Genomic DNA, 8,441 nt, shown 5'->3' on the forward strand with positions numbered 1-8,441 from the left:
GGGCTCTAAGGGTCACAACGGTACGCTGTATAAACGGTGTTCCTTGATCCCAACTGAAAGAAAGGCAACGCAGTAGGACCCTTTTTGTAAATAAGAATATGTTGGGATTATGCTGGGATGATGTGAACCATGCTGGAATTTTTCAGATTTCAAACTTCTTCAAGAAATATGTTTCATGAGAGCGGGACCCTACCCAGAGAAGCAGTGATGCCTGAGATGGAGGCAGAGACGATGATGACATGGAGAGATGGAGCAGCTGGGGACTTTAGACCCAGAGAGGGAGAGGGGCTGTTTGCTGACGACCGGGGGACGGAGGTGGGGGAGTGGGGATTGGTGGTGGCAGGCTTGTAGTGTATACCCTTTGGTTGGTTGCTGATGCATGGAGGGGATTGTAACCACGGCAATGAAACAATATACGATAGGATGAATGTAAAACTAATGTTCTCCCACGTAAACTATCACATAATTCACAATAAGACATTAAAAAAAAAAGCGAAATATATTTCACGGCTTTGTCTGCAAAGACTAATCAACTCTGCAGGGAACTGGATTAGTTTTGCCACCTTGAGCAACAGGTGCAACAAGTAGAGTGAAGTGATCATAATGTTCAGTTCTTCAAACGTCTCAGAAGGATCAATATGCAATGAATTGTTCACATCAGTTGAGCTGTGGAGTTTCTGGGAGCTAACAGATTTCACCTAAAGCTGAAGGCTGACCTGCCTTCTAGCTTGGCTGTCAAGTTAGACTTTTCAGCAGGGAGCCAAGGGAAGGCAGAATCTGTGTACTTGACTGCCCCCTGGTGTCCAAAGAGCTGCAAGAACAGCAGACTGCTCAAAGTGCCTGACTCAAAGACAAATGCTTATTTGTGCTTTATTGAGTACAAAAAGGAATTCAATTGTGTGGATTATAACAAACCATGGATGATGATGCAAGAATGGGAATTCCAGAATACTTAACCATGTTCAGGTGGAACCTGTACATAGATCACGAGGCAGTGAACAAAGGGATACTGGGTGGTTTGAAATCAGGAAAGATGTGCATCGGGGTTGTAGCTTTTCACCATACTTATTCTGCATATTGAGCAAAAAAATCCGAGAAGCTGGACCACATGAAAAAGACTGCAGTATTAGGATTGGAGAAGGGCTTAGTAATAGCCTGTGATATGCAGATGACACAACCTTGCTTGCTGAAAGCGAGCAGGATTTGAAGCATTTACTGATGAAGATCAAAGGCTACAGTCTTCAGTATGGATTACACCTCAACATTTAAAGAAAACAGAAAACCTCACAACTGGACCATTAACAATATTATGATAAATGGAGAAAAGATTGAAATTGTCAAGGATTTCATTTTGCTTGAATCCACAATCAAAGTTCATGGAAGCAGCAGTCAAGAAATCAAACGTCGTGTTGCATTGAGCAAAGCTGTTACAAAAGATCTCTTTAAAGTTGTAAAGAGCAAAGACAATCTTTTGAGAACTGAGGTGTACCTGCCTAAGCCATGTAATTTTCACTCTCCAGATATACTGTGAAAGCTGGATCTTGAATAAGGAAGACAAGAGGCATCACGCCTTTGAATTATGGTATTGACGATAAATGACCAGAAAAATAAGCAAGTTTGTCTTGGAGGAAATACAGCCAGAATGCCCCTTAGAAGTGAGTATGGCATGAAGCGAGGATCACATCCTTTGGACATGTTATAAGGATGGACCATTCCCAGGAGAAAGACAGCATGATTGGTAAACTAGAGAGTCCGTGAAAAGAGGAGTACTCCAACATTGTGAGGACGGCACAGGACTGGGCAGTGTTTGCTTCTGGGTCACTATGACTCGGAACTGACTTATCGGCACCTATCAGCAATTACTTTACCAAGCATGATGGCCTCAATATTCTCCAGGGACTGGCCCCTCCTGACACCATGTCCAAAATAAGTGAGACGAAGTCTCGCCATCCTTACTTCTAAGGAGCATTCTAGCTTTCCTTCTTCCAGGACAGATACAGCTATGTGAAACAAATGAAACCTGTTGTCATCGATTTAAGGCTGATTCCCAGTGATCCCATAGGCCAGAGTAGAACTGCTCCACGGGGTTGCCAAGGCTGTAAATCTTGATGGAGCTGCTGGCCTTTCAGTTAGCAGAGGAGTGCTTAACCACTGTGCCACCAGGGCTCCATCTTGTTGTTGTGAGGTGCCGTTTAATTGTTTTCTACTCAAAGCAACCCTGTATAAGGTTTCCGAGGCTGTACATCTTTATGGGAGCAGAAAGCTTCATCTTTCTCCCAAGGAGTGGCTGGCTGGTTTGAACTGCCGATCTCATGGTTAACAGTTCAATCTTTATCCTGCATCGAGTCGATTCTGACTCATAACAACCCTGTATAGGGTTTTCAATGAGTGACTTTGCAGTTAGCAGTCTAGTGCTTATCTTACAGTGCCACACCAGGACTCCCACCTAAATATGTTGCTATTGTTAAGTGCCTTGAGATGGTTCTGACTCAAAGCGACCCTGTATAGTTTCCAAGAAGCAGCCGGTTGGTTTGAACCATCACCTTGCAGTTCAAATTGACTTTTCGGTCCAGCGCTTATCCTACATTGCCACACCAGGACTCCCTTTTTAATATGTTGTTGTTGTTAAGTGCTGTCAAGTCGGTTCTGACTCACATAGACCCTGTCTACAGTTTCTGAGGAGCGGCTGGTAAACATGAACCACTGACCTTGTGGTTCAAATCGACCTTGCAGTCCAGTGCATTATCCTGCAGTGGCACACCAGGACTCCCTCCATCATTTAAGTGCTGGTGAGTCGATTCTGACTCATAGTGACCCAGTATAGGATTTCTGACTCATAGTGACCCAGTATAGGATTTGAACTTCTGACCTAGTGGTTCTCAGTCCAGCGCTGATCCTACAGCCACACCAGGAGTCCCCCTCCTTAATATTGTTACTGGTGTTGTTAAGTGCCATTGAGTCGATTCCCATTAATAGTGACCCATTATAAGGTTTCCAAGGAGTGGCTGGTGAGTTTGAACCGCCGACCTTGTGGTTCAAATGAACTTTGTGGTCCAGTGCTTTATCCCACAGTGCCAGACCAAGGCTCCCCTCCTTAATATGTTGTTGTTGTTAAGTGCCGTCAAGTCGATTCCGGCTCATAGCAACTCTGTATATGGTTTCCGAGGAGCCGCTTGGTGAGCTGAACCACCGACCTTATGATCAAACCAACCTTGCAGTCCAGCGCATTAACTCACACGGCTCTATAGCCTTAATTTGAAGTGGAATGATTTCTCATACTTTTTCTTAGTTGTCAAATTGTTTTAATGATTTTAGGGACTGTGACTTTTCATATAGATTTTAGAATAAACTTATCACTGTCTGCAGAAAAGCATTTAACAACAAAACTTGCTGGGATTTTTATAGAGATTTAATTAATTTATAGATCAACTTGAGGAGAATTCATATTTTTACTAGTTTGTTGCTTTTTGCATCTTTGTTCAATTCATGAAAACAGTATGTCTCTGAATTTATTTAAATCTTCTTTGATATCCTTCATCAGTATTTTGTAATTTTCAGCATACAGATCCTGTATGTATGTATATATATATATATATATATATATATATATATATGTATATATATATATATATATATATATATATATATATATATATATATATATATATATATATAGTTTTGTTTTTTGTTTTTAGTTTTTATTGTGAATTAAGTGATACTTTACATTGGAGAACAATAGCTTTACATTCATCCTTGTTGTTGTTGTTGTTGTTGTTAAGTGCCGTCGAGTCGGTTCCGACCCATAGCGACCCTGTACAGGGTTTCCAAGGGTGTAAATCTTTACGGGAGTAGAAAGCTTCATCTTTCTCCCGCGGAGCGGCTGGTAGTTTCGAACCGCTCACCTTAAGGTTCACAGCCCAATTCGTAACCACTACGCTATTCATCCTATAGTATTTAATTTCATTGCAATGATTACAATCCCCTCCATGCATCATCAAACAACTAAAGGGTACACCCCGCAATCCTGCCCGCCAGCCGTTGGCACACAGACCCTCTCCCTCTCTGAGTCCAGACACCCCAGCCTCTCCATCTCTCCACGTTATCATCTCTGCCTCCATCTCTTGTGTTACTGCTTTTCTGGGTAGGGTCCCTACTCCACTCTTTTCCCTTGATGGTCCCAGAGACCTCTGCTCCTGGACTGCAAAATCAACCACTCCCCTCCTTTTGTTATAAAATGTCTACCTTTACATTTCCAACACTCACAGTCAGTCCTGATAGCAATTATTCATTATTGAACCACAAGAGTCTTATCCCCATCTCCTTTCACCAGCCCTGTCCAGACAGGTTGGAAACCACTCAGTGGAGATTCTACCTTCCCCCACACCCTCTGGAACTAGGCTCCCGCTTTTTTTTTTTTTTTTAAGTTTTTATTGTGAATTATGTGATAGTTTACATTTGAGAACATTAGCTTTACATTCATCCTATTGTGTATTGTTTCATTGCCATGGTTACAATCCCCTCCATGCATCATCAAACAACCAAAGGGTATATCCTGCAAGCCTGCCCCTTGGTGGACAGCACACAGCTCCTCTCCTTCTCTGGGTCTAGAGTCCCCAGCCCCTCCATCTCTCCACATCATTGTCTCTACTTCCATCATGCTTACCTCTTAATAAAAATAGTTTTTAGTGCAAATATGATATGCCAGGTTCTGCGCTGGGTACTATAATACGCTGTTGATTTACTTAATCCCCACAGTCATCCTATGATGGGCTTGGAAAGAAAACAGGAAGAGACTCCTGTGAAACCCCCTGGGGTCCCCAGCCTAAGTCCCCCCTCCTTTTGAGAAACTGGGGATTCCCTGGGGGCCAGACCCTCCCTTTTACTGCTCTTGTTTAGGCACCAGGGGAAACCCTCTGACCCCCTGCAGGACAGGGAAAGAGCTTTTCCTTTCTTTCCCTACTCCTTATACCTTCTTTTTAGTTTTTTTTTTTTTTAATGTTTTATTGTGAATTATGCGGTAGTTTACATGGGAGAACATTAGTTTTACATTCATCCTATCACTAGGCTCCCTCTTGAAAGCTTGTAAGCCAGTCATTTCTTGTCTTTGTAGCACCCCCATTTTGGGTAGCCAATGTCTAAGTTTCCCATCCTTGTCGACCCTGTGTACCAAAGGGGTGGGAATGATCCTCACTATAGAGATTTGTTCCCTCTTTTGAGCTACTACATCCATAAGTATAGGTCAAGTTCATAAAATTGTAGTGGATTACTCTTTTTTTCCTCTTCTTTATTCTTCTAGTCTAGTTCTAATCATCCAGCCATTGAAGCCAGGTCAAGTGGGTACTATCTGCAAGTATGGGTGTTCTTGTGCATCTCACCTCACTTCATATCAGCTGGACACTTCACTCTCTGCTCTGGTCCTTGGTAGCCATGTCCCTATCTCTGGGCCCAGGAGTCCCCAGGTCTCACTATACTTCTGGCCAACCAGGTCTCAACCTGGGTTGACAGGAGTCTATTGAATGTGGTTGGACTTAGCTCACAACTTCATTGCTGTTTTCCCCCCAACTTCCCTTTATCGGTGACCAATGTGATCACCAGCAAGACAACATGCCTGCTCGTGTATTCCCCTTGAGTCTCAGTCTTGGAAGGCATTTTGTCCTGAGGGGACCCGACCTCTTGTCTTGATAGCTCCCGGGAGAACAACTTATTTGTTCTTGTAGTAGTCAATCAGACTGCGTTATTGTTTTTAATTTTTCCTGCTGGTCTTTCTTTTGAGAAGTATCTTCTGTTCTTTTAGCCACTCCAGGCTGGTCTGCTTGTCCTTTCAAACGGACAAGCACCTCAGAAGTTTATGGATAATGATCAGGATTCCACCTATGGTCTTATGCAATGCAAAGGCTCTGCAGGAAGCCTCCTTCACTGGACAAGTTCTAGCACCATTTTAGGTATTCCAATCAGTTATAGGCTGAAGACGGACTTACAAGCTTTCTATGGGGATGTTTCTGACTATTCCTTTCTCTCTCCATCAAGCATCTTTTTTACAATAGTAGGCAAGAGAAACCAAGATTCAAAAAGACAGCCAAACATGTTAACATTATTTCCCCTCTTTTACTCATTCACACCATGCCTCAATCCCTGTATCCCAGAACCCTGTTGTCCCAAGGTTGTGCATGCATCATTATTTACCTCTGTCCCACTTAGCCCATGAAAACCTGCCTAACTGTTCTCCCACCCACCTTGTTCTTCCATTCCCCTCCCCCTTCTTGTATATTGCCCCCTCCCACCAGCACCCAAACTTTTCTGTGTCTATTCCCTACCCTGTGCTCCACCTTTCCCTCCCTCCCCTCAACCAACCCCACACACCCTGGTAACCGGCAAAGAACTTTTTTTCCTCCTCCTAGTGTGGGTATTTTTTCTTAATCTTTTACAATAATGGTCCTATGCAGTATTTGTCCTTTTGTGACTAATTTCACTGGAGGGACCAGTCGCAAGAGAAGGATCTCATGTTTAGTAAGGTGGAGGGTCAGAGAAAAAGAGGAAGACCCCCAATGAAATGGATTGGCCAAGTGGTAGAATCAATGGGCTCAAGCATGGCAATAATAGTGAGGTTGGTCCAAGATCAGGCAGTGTTTCGTTCTGCTGTGCATAAGGTCGCTATGAGTTGGCACCAACTCTATGACACCTAACAACAACTATTTCACTCAGCATAATGTCCTCAAAGTTCATCCATGTTATGCGGTGGTCTGCAGCTTCTTTGTTGTTCTTCAAGGTAGCGTAATATTCCATTGTGTTTATGTACCAAAGTTTGTTTATCCATTCTTTCATTGATGGGCACTTAGGCTGTCTCTATATTTTTGTTATTGTAAATAGTGATGCTATGAACATTGGTGTGCATATATCTACTCGTGTTATGGCTCATATTTCTTGTGGATAAATACCAAGTAGAGGAATTGCTAGATCATAAGGTATTTCTATTTCTAACTTTCTGAGGAAGTGCCATTTTGTTTCCAGAGTGGTTGGACCATTTTGCAATCCCACCAGCAATGTAGGAAGGTCCCAGTCTCTCCACATCCTCGTCAGCATTTATTGTCCTCTACTTTTTAAAAAATCTTTGCTGTTATTGCTGATGTGAGATGATATCTCATTGTTGTTTTGATTTGCAGCTCTCTGATGGTTAGTGATCATGAGCATTTCTTCATATGTTTGTTGGCTGCCCAGATCTCCTCCTTGGTGAAGTGTCTGTTCATGTCCTGTGCCCATTTTTTAATTGGGCTATTTGTCTTTTTCTTGTAGAATTGTTGTCATTTCCTATATATTTTAGAAATTAATCCCTTGTCTGATGTGTTGTTGCAAAAGATTTTTTCCCATTCTGTGGGCTCCCTTTTTCCTCTTTTGGGGAAGTCTTTTGATGCACATACGTTTTTAAGTTTTAGTATGTCCCAATCATCTATTTTTTCTACTTTCGTTGTGTATTTTTCAAAACATTTGGTAGTCTGTGTGTGCCCTGTTTTAGAGCCCTCACATTTGTGCCTACTTTTTCATTGATGGCCTTTATGATTCTGAGATTCACATTTAGGTCTTTAATCCATGCTGAGTTGGTTTTCGTATAAGGCGTGAGGTAAAGATCTTGTTTCAATCTTTTCCATATTGCTTTCCAGTTCTGCCAGCACCATTTATTGAAGAGACTATCTCCTCCCCAAGCAATATACTTAGGCCCTTTGTCGAAAATCAGTTTGCTATGTTGTTGTTGTTAAGTGCCGTCAAGTTGGTTCTGACCCATAGCGACCCTGTATAGGGTTTCCAAGGAGCAGCTGGTGAGCTTGAACCGCTGACTTTGCAGTTCAAATGGCTTTGCAGTTTGCTGTGTGGATGGGTTAATTTCTGGAGTCTTGATTCTGTTCCATTGATCAATGATCTTTCATTGTACCAGTACCAAGCTGTTGTGACCACTGTAGCCGTGGAGTAAATTTTGAAATCAGGGAGTGAGAGGCTTCCAACTTTATTCTTTTTTCTTAAGCAATGCTTTGCTTATCCTGGATCTCTTTCCTTTCCATATAAAGTTTGTAATTGTTTTTATCCGTCTCTTTAAAGAATGTCATTGGAATCTGGATTGGGATTGCATTATTTGTGTAGCTTACTTTGGGTAGTATTGACATTTTCACAATGCTAAGTCTTTCTATCCAGGAGCATGATACATTCTTCCATTTTTGTAGGTCTCTTTTGGTTTCTTGTAGTAGTGTATTATAGTTTTCTTTGTATCGGTCATTTGTTTCTCTGGTTACATTTATTCCAAAATATTTCATCCTTTGAATGGTTATTATAAATGGTACTTGCTTTCTTAATGGCCTTTTCAGTGCTGTCATTGTTACTATAGAGGAATCCAACTGATTTTTGTATGTTGATCTTATACCCTGCCACTTTGCTGAATCTTCCAATGAGGTCTA

This window comes from Chrysochloris asiatica, unplaced genomic scaffold (genome assembly GCF_000296735.1).
Source record: "Chrysochloris asiatica unplaced genomic scaffold, ChrAsi1.0 scaffold00231, whole genome shotgun sequence".
Classification (NCBI taxonomy): Eukaryota; Metazoa; Chordata; class Mammalia; order Afrosoricida; family Chrysochloridae; genus Chrysochloris; species Chrysochloris asiatica.